Here is a 12,620-nt window from a genome sequence, read left to right as displayed (position 1 = left end):
GACACCACGCATACGAAATATTCTCTGGATTAAAATCAATCTGTATTCTCTGATTGGTCATCAACACGCATTATATTTAATTAGTATTAAAATAAGTCTTTTGCATTTGTCTTCTATTATATTCTGACTGCAGTCCATAAAATGATCTGAACAACACGTTATACAGAGATATGTGTGCCTTAATAAGTAACCATTTTTTGCGGAGGTAAATGGACTTGGCCAAATTCTTGTTCGTGACGTTTAGCTAGGTACATAATATTATGTACCTACTTCAAAATCACACGCTGAGCGAAGGTATTTTGCTTACGAATGTTTTTGTTTTATCGATTTTTTGTAGGTTTTTGTATTATGTATGCGTTGTTTTCAAGTGTGTTCTGTATTTGTCCTTGTTTTTAATGAATATTTCAACTCGTGTGACCTATGTTAGGCTAACCTATATTATATAATTACTGTTATTGTCCATCTATGAACACTTTACTCGTTAAGTATTTTTCGTTTTGTATTTTTAAACACGTAGTTACAGTATTGTATCTGTCTTACCTATATAAATAGTTTTATACATACATAATATGTTACATATTATCATCTGGGTATATTAAACATCTAATAAATGAGTGAATTAGATAATTTGTTTTAATATTCCGACCCTTACTAGGCAGGCTGCCCTGACGATAAACTACCTACCTACTCAGTTCATCTCAAAATATAATGTATCATTATTTATGTGTTCACTGTAAAAAAGGGAAACAAAATTGTAAATTGTAAATTTTTCCGTTTCACGTGTTGCAGATAGTGCGAAGAATATAATTATTGAAAGATTCCCATTATTCAGTAGTATGCATAAGCGGATTTATGCCGGCGCTCCATTGGCACGCAAGTCAGACGATTTACAGTCTTCGGACTTTTTTTTCGCGTGGAGCACCCCAGGTCTGCGGACTTTTTAATCCGCAGACCAGGCTCGTTGGATTTCAAACATGTTTGATATTTTACCTCCGAGTTGCCAGACTTCGTCCGTCGATCGCAATGCAAATTCGATTTGACATTAATACGCAACCATTCGGACGACAAAAAATCTGTAATTGTTTTAAACATTTTCATTGATTTATTTGTTAATTTACACATGATAAAATGAGAGATTTACCAATTATTTTTTTATTTGTATTTATGAAATTCATAAAAGAAAACGTAAATCTTGTGTTGTTTTCACTGCTATATTATTTTACGCAAGTCTACATAAAAATAACACAAAATTATAGGGTTATCAGAAGACATTACGATAATCGCAATTTTTTACTTTTGACAGCTCGACTTTTTTATTCGTTCATTGATCAGTAGCAGGGCATAGACAAATCGGACGATTTATTGTCCTCGGACTTTTGGCTCGCCAATGGAGCGCTGGCATTAGAGTGGCTAAAGTTGTGATCAAATTGATCTGTCACGGCGTCAAATTTAGTCTATGGTTTCGTCATTTTGCAGAATGTTTTGAACGATGACCATCTGTCTAAATTCTATTATAGAAAATACCAACTCTAATATATTATCTAGTATTTTGAATTGTTATTCATGCTAATTTCAATTAATTTTAACAGTGTTTCTACGTGTGCGTACGTTAAAGTTACTTACGATATTTTAGGTATATCCATAGATAACTATGTACAGAAGGAACCAGCGCCTGCCTCTTGAGTCGGCAATGCTTGTAGTTAACGAAACTGAAAACAAATATGTCACACGTTTGAAAAATTGATCTTCACATTCTCTTATTATACTTATCACGCTTCTTGTGTAAAGAAGCACTGAAAAGGAAGGAATATAATATTATTAAAAAAAATGCCAGCGTGTATCATAAAATATTTATTTAAAAATTTGTTAATATTCACATTTTATTAGGTTCCTATTATTCAACCTGAATCAAACAATTCAAACTAAACCATAATATGCGTACATTAAACAATATACGTACAAATTGTATGAGTAGAAAGTAGACCGGAAATGGTTTGACACGAAATGTAAAACCGATTCGGACGGTTCTTTGCGGCATTTGAGAAATTTGCAGCGTCGTATGGGGAGCGGGATAGTCCCGACTCTTCTGTAGACTCATCCATTTCAATTCGTGACACTTAGTATGCGGGTACACAAAGCGCTTAACGTCAGCGGACAGCAGAGCCAGTCCAAAAACAAACATTTTCTTTCTTAACTTTCTTCTTTAAGCACTACGGTGCATGGTTGCAGCATCAGTCCCGTGCGGCTCCGTCTCGGGACGGAATGAGCACTTAAAATCACTTCTTTCAGACACGTTTAAAGCGTCATAGAAAGCGGCCGTGCATATCCACGGTTGTGCATATATGACGGGTGGTGGTGGGCACTTTAACGGTTCATAGACTAATGACAATTTGTGATGATGATAAGCATTATTCGGTATTTATTTTATATATTGTGCGATGTTCATATTAATATGTTAGACATTTACACCATATGAGTTTACTTGAATCATTCAAGTAAACTCATGTATATTATAGATGAACAATTATCAATTCCTATTATTCATTAATAACCGTACGCGAACAAGAAGCCGATTTTGGTCTTATTTATTAGGTATTCCAAAATCCAGCTATATTTTCTATGAAAGAATTTCGATTTAATATCATTACTATAATTTTTGCAGAAATACTATAATTATTTATTGGACTGCGTACCATACAGTGATGCCAACCGTACTATAGTTATACCTAGTACAATACATTAATTTTAATTCCGCGAAAAATGTAAAATACTATAATTTTACGCCAAATACACCAAAATACTATATTTTTTAAGGATTCAAGACGAAAAATGTTCCGGTACTATATATTTTTCAGAAATACTCTAATTTTTATGCCTTTGTCCTATAGCAGCATAGAAAAAGATAGCAACACTGGTACCATATTATTTCGGTCGCAAGAAGATGGCAACACTGCGCCTACACCTGACTCGCGCTGCTCACGTGTTGAAATCTAAACGATAATCTTTTTTTACAATTATTGATCAAATACATATAATGGATATAAAGCGCGAACCAGAAGAGTGTGGTTCATATGCTGAAATAGTGCCTTCGTTAAATGCGTCAACTAATCGTCCAAACATTCCGGACACTTTCATAAAGCAAGAGAATGTCAACGATGCCAGCCGCGATTTTGAGGTTAGTTTTTTAAAAACATTTTTTCTTAATTTCATTTTGTTCACTCATCACTCTAATATTATTCATAGAGTTTTATAATAACACGAAACATTCTTGATTGTATGTCTTGTATGTTTTTCTTAGGCAAGTAAGCACGGTAGATTTGGTTGCGTTAGGAATTCGTTAAATTTTTTTATTGTGGCCAATTTGAATTGAAATAAATACAAGATACATTGCTCTCGGAAAGGACGGCCGCTGGACAAATGCCGTCATCCAGTGGTACCCAAGGGGCGCGAAACGGACAAAGGGTCGCCCTAAAAGCCGCTGGATTAAGATGGTAAAGTTGGGCAGAAATACGTGGCAGCGAATGACAAAGGATTGAGAGAGCTGGAAGAAGTTTGTGGAGGCCTTCATCCAGCAGTGTATTTACCCCGGCTGATGATGATGATATGTAATACTTAATATAATTCCTAATCGTAATGCACTATATACTTGAATCCACATACTTGAAATTAATATTCGCACGATAATTATAATTGATTGTAGATTTGAGGTTAGGTTAATGTTTTGACTACATTATAATGTAGATTTTACGTGTCGAACGAGAATAGTTTTGTCACTGAAACCCGTACGTTCCAGTACCTCCTTATATACCTGAGACCTCATATAAAAACGTTGACTAGTTGTATAAAGACATGTTTACAAACGTTTGTAAAGAAAACAAATACATTTCAGTTATTTATTTATACAACTGCGCACATATTTTATTCAACCTCGGATAGAAAACATGTGTATTTAGACTGACATATGCAGTTCTGAGACATGTTTGCATGTGATATAAATATACATGACAAACCATTTCACCACGTTTTTATTAGCTTGTTTTCTTGTTTGTCCAGTACAAATCTTGCAATCGATTTTTAACTAACTTTCCGACTAGTTAGATATTTGAAACTTTTAGAATATAACACGATGCGAATGCAGTCTTTTAATACTTTTAGCCATCTTTAAGCAGAAATGAATTAATTTTCAGTTAATTCTGTTTCGTATGGAAAGTTAGTTCGGAAAAAATCCGCAAAGTGGCGCTTTGATCGAATTCAATACATTCACTTTTGCGTAACGGCGTTCGACGATTTTCAATGTTTTGTTTGTTTGTTTTTTACTTCATATCAGTACAAGTTTTTTAAAAAGTTCAAGTGAGACGTTTGTTTTTCAATACTATGTGTATTCATTAGGTTATACTAATTTGTTATTTCCTTGTCGTGTTAGCCTTTGGTTTCGGCACAGAAGTGTTGACTTAGAATAGTTAGAAATGTGAAAGCCAGTCGCCATGGACCAAGGTTTGGAAGCCGGGCAACCTTTATTATTGTATGACCTAATCCAAGAACACGAAGCCAGCGTGTCAAGAATCCAGTAGTTTAGGGTTCAAGTGTGTCATGATAAGAAAATATATGTTTTCTAGTGGGTATATACCTAGGTATTCTGTATACACTGGGTGTGTTTTCAAATTATGTATGTTCAATATTATAAAAAATGTTACTTCTTGTTTTTATTTAATAAAACGCAATTTTTTTTTGTAGTACTTATTCCACTTTTAATCAATAGATTAGGACCGGTTTCGTCCGTCTCAGAGGGACATTTTCAACTGAATACATTTTATTTAAAACAATATTTATCAAACAAAATCCAAAGCGATATAATATAACAATAGGTACATAAATAATTATCCGTCGAATAATACCTTCCCAATAACAGATTAATTTGAAACTAATGAGGTTGGACATTAATATTTCATACTAGGTCAGGGGCATTAAACAAATTATTTTAAATATTACAAACCACAAAATATGAAACAATCTACACTTACAATAACATCAATATCACCAAATAATTATGATTAGTCAAAATTTATAAAAAAAAAAATTATAAAAAATAATAAAATAAACAATATTATCAATTGAAGTGAGATCGATTACAAAAACAAATACAACCAAAATTTGAGTCAATTTTGTAATACAAATTTTCGAATATCGACATACAATTATCAAAATTTGCATCACACAATCATATATTTTAAATGATAATATTCATAAAGTAAAATAGCGCCGCAGGTGACTTTTTGACCATTAGAGAAAATTTGTAAAGTGTGTCTATCTCATTTATAAGGTAGTCGCGCCTCAGAACCTTGTCAGCCCCCCCCCCCCTTGTGAGGGCCATGGTCGACATACTATCACGTCACGAGGCTTATTGCGGGACCTATAATTTCAATTAATTTTAACAATAAATTGCTACGTGTGCGCATGTCAAGCTTATTGTTCCATTCGTTTTGGCGGGTTTTGGTGAAAATATTTGTTTTTTGTGAAAAATATGCTACGGAAGGGAGAATCAGTCTGACATCATTTTGAATACGTACTAAGAAAAACGACATTGCACACTTTTTTCTGTAGACACGAGCGAGCGAGCACATGTGACGTGATGATAATATGTTAACCCAATATTTATATCATGAGCCAACGCGAGATTCAATGACATTTTATTATCTACCCAAACATCTTGTACGGGTGGAGTCTTTTGAAATTTGTTTGCGAGGATAGAATTTTTAATTTCACATAATATCATCATCCTGAATTTATCCACTACTGGATGCAGGCGTCTCCAAGCTGATTCCACTTCTCTTGGTCCTGTGCGTTGCGTTGCTACGTACTTACGCAGAACCTTATCATTTCACCGATCTAGAGGCCTCTAGATTAACCTTGCGGACGTTTTGTACCACTGGATGATTAAATTTGTCTAACGATTGTCTTTTCATCGAGCTATGTGTACAGTCTTTTTCGATTTGAGGTTTTTAGCACACTCTATTACATCGCAAACCCTTTTCTTTTCCCTTATCCACTTATACCACTTTTTGTCCTTTCACGTTAAGCCCAGCATGCATCTCTCCATACCACATTGTGCTACTCTATTGGATCTCTCTTTCACTTACGGTCCATGTTTCACACGCACACCTGTGATATTTTAGATTTTTCCGTTAAACTGAGAATGATTATTGTTTTTGCCATTGTTGCGAATGTTTGTCTTTGTTAGCAGTTTTAACTTCAATATTTTGACTCATATTTATTTTAATTTTTAGGAGCCGCTAATAATGAAACAGGAAAGGGAAACCGATTCAAATGCTTTTCAACATAATCGATTATCCATTGAAATATCCCAAGAAATCGCCGAGAAAATGGAATTGCATCAATGTCAGCATACACAACCCGACATGGTTGACATTCAGTCCGCTCTGCCGTATGATGAAATCGATATCCACGAACATGATATTAAAAAGGAAATTGCCCAGGAAACTAAGAAGGTATACCTGGTGCTAAATCGAGCTTCATTTTATCAAAAGAATTTTGTATGTGGCGTGTGCTTTGCTTTTTTCTCATCTAAAAAAAATCTTACAAACCACAAGATCATTGAGCATGACGTTTCTTTACATGATAACGATAAAAATAATCATAAAATCAAGAAAACTGTTTTCAACGATAAGTCCTTAAAAAAACGCAAAATTATTCGCAGTAGTGAAAAGCCTTTGAAATGTAATTCTTGTCATTATAGATGCAACTTTCCCGCTAGCCTTAAGATACATAAAATGATTCATAGTGGGAAAAAGCCTTTCAAATGCGATTCATGTGATTACAGGTGTATTTCGTCCTCTTATTTAAAATCACATGACATGGTTCATAATGGCGAAAAGCCTTTCAAATGTGATTTATGTGATTACAGATGCAATCATTCCACTCGCCTAAAGGTACATAAAATGGTTCATAGTGGAGAAAAGCCTTTCAAATGCGATTTATGTGATTACAGGTGTGTTCAGTCCACTCACTTAAATATACATAAAAGGGTTCATAGTGGCGTGAAGCTTTTCAAATGTGATTCTTGTGATTACAGATGCAATCATTCCTCTAGTCTAAAAATACATAGAATGGTACATAGTGATGAAAAGCCTTTTAAATGCGATGTATGTAATTATAGATGTTCTCTGTCATCAAACTTAAAGATACATAAAATGATTCATAATGGCGAAAAGCCTTTAAAATGCGATTCGTGTGATTACAGATGTATTACGTCCAGTAACTTAACGAAACATAAAATTGTTCATAGTGGCGTGAAGCCTTTCAAATGTGATTCTTGTGACTACATATGCAGTCAGTCTACTAGCCTAAAGGTACATAAAATGGTTCATAGTGATGAAAAGCCTTACAAATGCAATGTTTGTAATTATAGATGTACTCAGTCCTCTAGTTTAAAGAAACATAAAATGGTTCATAATGACGAAAAACCTCTCAAATGCGATTCATGTGATTACAGATGTATTCTGTCCAGTAGCTTGAAGAGACATAAAAAGCGTCATAGTAGCGAAAAGCCTTTCAAATGCGAATAATATGATTACAGATGTATGCAGTCCTGTCACCTAATGAATGAATCTGTGGTTACAAATGTAATCAGTCCGCCAGCCTTAAGGTACATAATATGTTTCATAGTGGCGAAAAGCCTTTTCAATACGATTCGTGTGATTACAGTGGATTCAGTCCACTGACACAAAGAAACATAAAATGGTTCATGGTGGCGAAAAGCTTTTTAAATGCGATGCATGTTGTCACATAACTGTGACATCTAGTAACTTAGTACATACAATTGTTCATAGTGGTTTAACGCCTTTTAAATGCGTTAATGTGATTTATTAACTTTGACTTTGACTAAAAATAAATGTTTGTTCCAAGATTTGATTATAAATGTATAGAATGCAGATTTTTAGACTCATAAACATGTTATACAGAGATATTATATGAGCCTTAATAAGTAACCAGCTAACTTTGTACGCTGTAACCTTTTGTACTCGTAAATATATTCCGAACAATAAAAAGCACTCAATAAATCCGCGTTGTCAATCCAGCATCGCATGTCCACAAAAGAAGAAGCCAGCAGACGATAACCTTGACCTTACTTCATCACGGGGGGTCCAGTGCAACCTACGCTCCCTGCTTCGTCCTTCCGGAGGAGACAATGCCCAGCAGTAAAACATAATATACATACATGTCAAAATCTTGCGGTCATCCACCGCCATCTTTAGATTAATAAATCCTGAGCATAAATTTTTGCACAAGCAACGAGTGGTCCACTATTCAGCTGTCAATATCACATCCCAGTTTGCTTGACATATTGATTCGCCCTTTCTTGTTTCAAATTGAACTATAAAAAATTCTCAAAGCAATAATATTAACTATCAGTGATATTTATAATTGATAAACATTCCTGTTTATTCATCAGCTGTCAAAGTCAGACTAGTCCTTCACACAAAAACGTTGTATCCAAATCAAATCATTCCCTGTGTGACGCGTCAGTATGAGTACTCTATAGAATAATGACATGTCATCCATAGACAACAACGGGAGGGGCGGCAAATGTAAGACCAATCGTTGTGAATGTATCGGCTTTCTTCTTGAGTCGGCAATGGGTCATCACAAACTAAAGTATGGTTTGATTAAATTTTAGGTATTCGACCTAATGGGAAACAGTAGCATAGGAAAATAAACAAAATATTGTATTAAATTCATTACTGGAAGTTATTATAAAACTGCCGAGGAGATTTGAAAAGGTTTTCACGCTCGCAGAGTGATAACACATTTATTGGAATTGTGCTGGTAATGACCTTTATACTGACCAGATCAGACAACCCCAGAGTCTTAACAGCTATCCTTCCTATGCATAAGTTAAAAGGTTTCCGGAGAATGTAGTTCAGTCCGTAGCAGTCATACGGACTTGTAGGAAGTATAACAAGTCCAACCTGATAGTAGCCAACCCTACTATAATAATAATTATAGTATCTGTACTATAATTTTGCGTCGCAAACTCTGTACGACAGCGATTTCTAAACTAAGATGCGCGCCTCCCTGGGGAGGCGGGAAGTATTGCAAAGGGAGGCGCGAAAAGTTTAACACAATTAATGTAGCCACAGGTTTGCAGTTTGCAAATGCATAGCTTATAAAACGGTCGCTAGTTATAAACTAAATAAAAAACGGTCCTATAAAAGGTTTTTTGCAAACGTGTCTAAAGATATGGAGACTAATTTTATAATACCTCTCTTCTATACTATTGTGAAGCGCAATGGCTATCTCGTGAAAAAATTAAATAAAAGGGTCAAATCATAATGTTGAAATTTGAGGCAAATTTGTTTAGGAACGATAATTTTGTTGTTAAACTTGTCTATTTTATTGAAATAAAAAAAGAGTGAATAAATCAATGCAAGGACCACTAATGCATTCACTGAGTCAAAAAGATAAATCAAAATTACAAAAAAATAAGTTCGCCATGTTTCTACTGTTAAATGATTTCTGCGCCAGATATATTGAAGCGAACAAAGTTAGTTTGCTAATTCATTTTTTCATTATTTTATTAACAGTAAAAAAAGTCAAATAAGTGGTTGTGCGTTGCGATTTGATGTAATACATATATTATGATGATTGATATACTTAAGGAAAGACATGCTCAGCGTAGGTCAAAATGGAGCTTTTGTTCTATTTTCAAAGCATGATCCTGGACATGCCTTAAACGTTGTAGATAATCTATTTATATAATTTTGAAGCCTTATTATCCTTTATATTTATTTTAAACATTTGATGACTGCATAAAGTATTTTTATTACATAAAATAGTATTCTTTTAAACCTCTCGCTCTAATGTTTTAGAATATAGTCATATTTCAGTACATAAATGTGCAGTAGTGTTAAGATTTTTTTAATATATTAATTTTTAAACGCATTTATAAAACCATCAGTATAATTTATATCGACATTATTATAGTGAAATATTTATGATAAAAAATTATATTGATAATCTCTATGATCCCAAATTTGACAAGAATTGGGCATTTTATAATTCAAAAAATGGGCAAGATTAACACATTTGAAGATAATTCTAAAGATACTTATTATAAGCTATGTTTTTGGCCATTCATGTGTGATAAACATCCTACGAATAATGATTGCTTTATAATAATTATTGACCTAAGAATAAGGTAGTGTTTTTTTGAAATACGCCATTTCTTTTGACATTCTCCAGTAGTTAAGCTACAACATATGGGCGGAGCCATAAATTGACAAACTGTAATTGAAGTAGGGAGTAAAATTATGTTAACGCGCGTGTTTGAACATGTACCGTTTAAAAAAAATCAGTTAGGTACCTGCCGTACCATGATAACTGCCGTACCATGATAACTGCCGTGTATAATTCAGGAAACTAGAAAGGATTGACTACTATTAAATTTGATTGCGCTAATAAACAAGCACATTTATCGCATGAAAAACAAATTAATTTAAAAATGAATATAATATAAATATCTAGTAAAACCTTGTTTATTTTTATATTTTTTTGCTTTCATTTTTGTATTATTGTATGTAATGAAATAAAGGGGGGATGTGCCAAGATTAGATTTTTTTAAAGGGAGGCGAAGTAACATAAAGTTTGGAAACCACTGCTGTACGATATAAAAAAGGTATAGTACCTAACTACCCAAAAATTCTACGAAATAACCATATTATATATACACAAAATTTCCCGTTACTTTTTTTTTACAAACGTTACATAATAATATTTAGTTATAATGAAGAAAAAATGTATTAATTATAAGTTCATAATAAATATACAGAACCAAGTGTGAAAGATTAAAAAATTTCCTTCAGCGCCATCTATCTTCAGCTATTGTATGTAACGGATAATTGTGCGAAAATGTCAGTTTTTTTGTATGGAATTTACCTCACAGACCTCAGCCCTAGAAATTTAGAAAATATTTAAAAATCGATCAACAGATGTCATGGTAGGTATAATATTATTTTGAAGTGTTTTCAAGTTATGTATGTTCAATATATGGAATGTTACATTCTCAAAATTGTGCATACTTATTTATTTTCGTTGGATTAAGGATACATATTACACATATTATTGTTGGTTCATTTTTTTAAATACTCGTACATTAAGCCCCGCCTAAACCAAATTATTATAGATAAAAAAAATATTTTATTTTAAAAAATATCCAAATTTATGTATGATTTGATTTAATGACATAATTTTAGATATTTAATAGATAGACGCGTATTTTTTGAATGTCATATTATAATATTATGGCTTGGCTTTCGCGGGGTTAATTTAAAAAACTAACCATCACCGTCTATAAATTCTAGTCTTATTTCAATGAAAACAAATATGTCTGACTGACAAAGCTTAGTGTGCATTATATATGGTGGATCTCCACAGCCTACCTCCACCCTTCGCCAATGATGGTGATGGGTATGGGTTTACGTAGGGTGTTGATTTATACTTTTCACTTATTAAAAACACTGATTCAGAGATATTAAGTTACGTAAGTATATTTCGCTTGACAAAACAACTAATTATTAACAACATTTTTTTGTAAACGCACGCTTTGGCGCGAAAAAAGGTAGAAAATCGTATTTAGAGGCGACGTTCAAGGCTCAAGGGTGGTAACCGACTGACGGTACCTACCCTCGACCCTTCGTCCGCCCAGAAACAGATAACGGTAATTTTCTTTTTCTTTGTTTAGTTGTGCGTGCATCCTGGTCTAGCCTTGACTCATTTATAGTTACAATAATATCATTATATTCCCAACTCTGTCGATTGGAGGATTTTTGATGGAGGATTTAGGTATTATGATAATATAGTAAATATTATTTGGTATCAATGGAAACCTGTGAGGATCTATAATCGAGGATTTAAAAAACAATATTCAGGTCTGTATTTTTTATTTTTTTAAGTAAACAACGTAAAACCAAGCAATTAATTAAGACAGTACTTCAGTGAACCGGCAGATAATTTTCAACTATAGGTGCGACGAAATTTCGGACTGGCTAGCAATCGGAGAGCAAATGTCGAGCTGTGAACACGTCAATTTGTTTTCTGATGGCGACGGGGCAATTAATTTTTAAATCGTGTAAAGATGACTAAAAAAACGTTACCCATTAAGTTGAAAAAAAAACATATCAATGAACATATTATAGAACAATAAACATAATATCAAATGGACGCATGTTGACTTTTTATGACAAATTATGTTTTGTTCTGCACGCGTCATTTGTACAATCTTGCAGTCACGATCGTGTTAGACCGTGCCCCAGCTGAAGTATAGCCTTAACGGTTAAAGCTGGTAATCAATCACATTGGGTCTTTAAAAGAATTAAGTGATCTGCTATTTGAGTAATGACGAACACTGGTGGGGGGTCGATGATGCTGTGTTATGATGTGATTAGTACCAATTTAGTCTGTGTAGGTAGTTGACGCAGGTGACGTGGATACAAAAAATACTCCTTCCCGTGTTAATGTCCCCATTTCACCTTCAAAGAGTGTATCATTAATAATTTTTTCGGCATAACATCTCTGGTCTGGAGCCAATCTATTTAATTTGATAG

This window comes from Rhyacophila brunnea, unplaced genomic scaffold (genome assembly GCF_057557595.1).
Source record: "Rhyacophila brunnea isolate RB1 unplaced genomic scaffold, BYU_Rbru_1.0 scaffold_13, whole genome shotgun sequence".
NCBI classification, from domain to species: domain Eukaryota; kingdom Metazoa; phylum Arthropoda; class Insecta; order Trichoptera; family Rhyacophilidae; genus Rhyacophila; species Rhyacophila brunnea.
Note: the sequence above shows the minus strand (reverse complement) of the source record.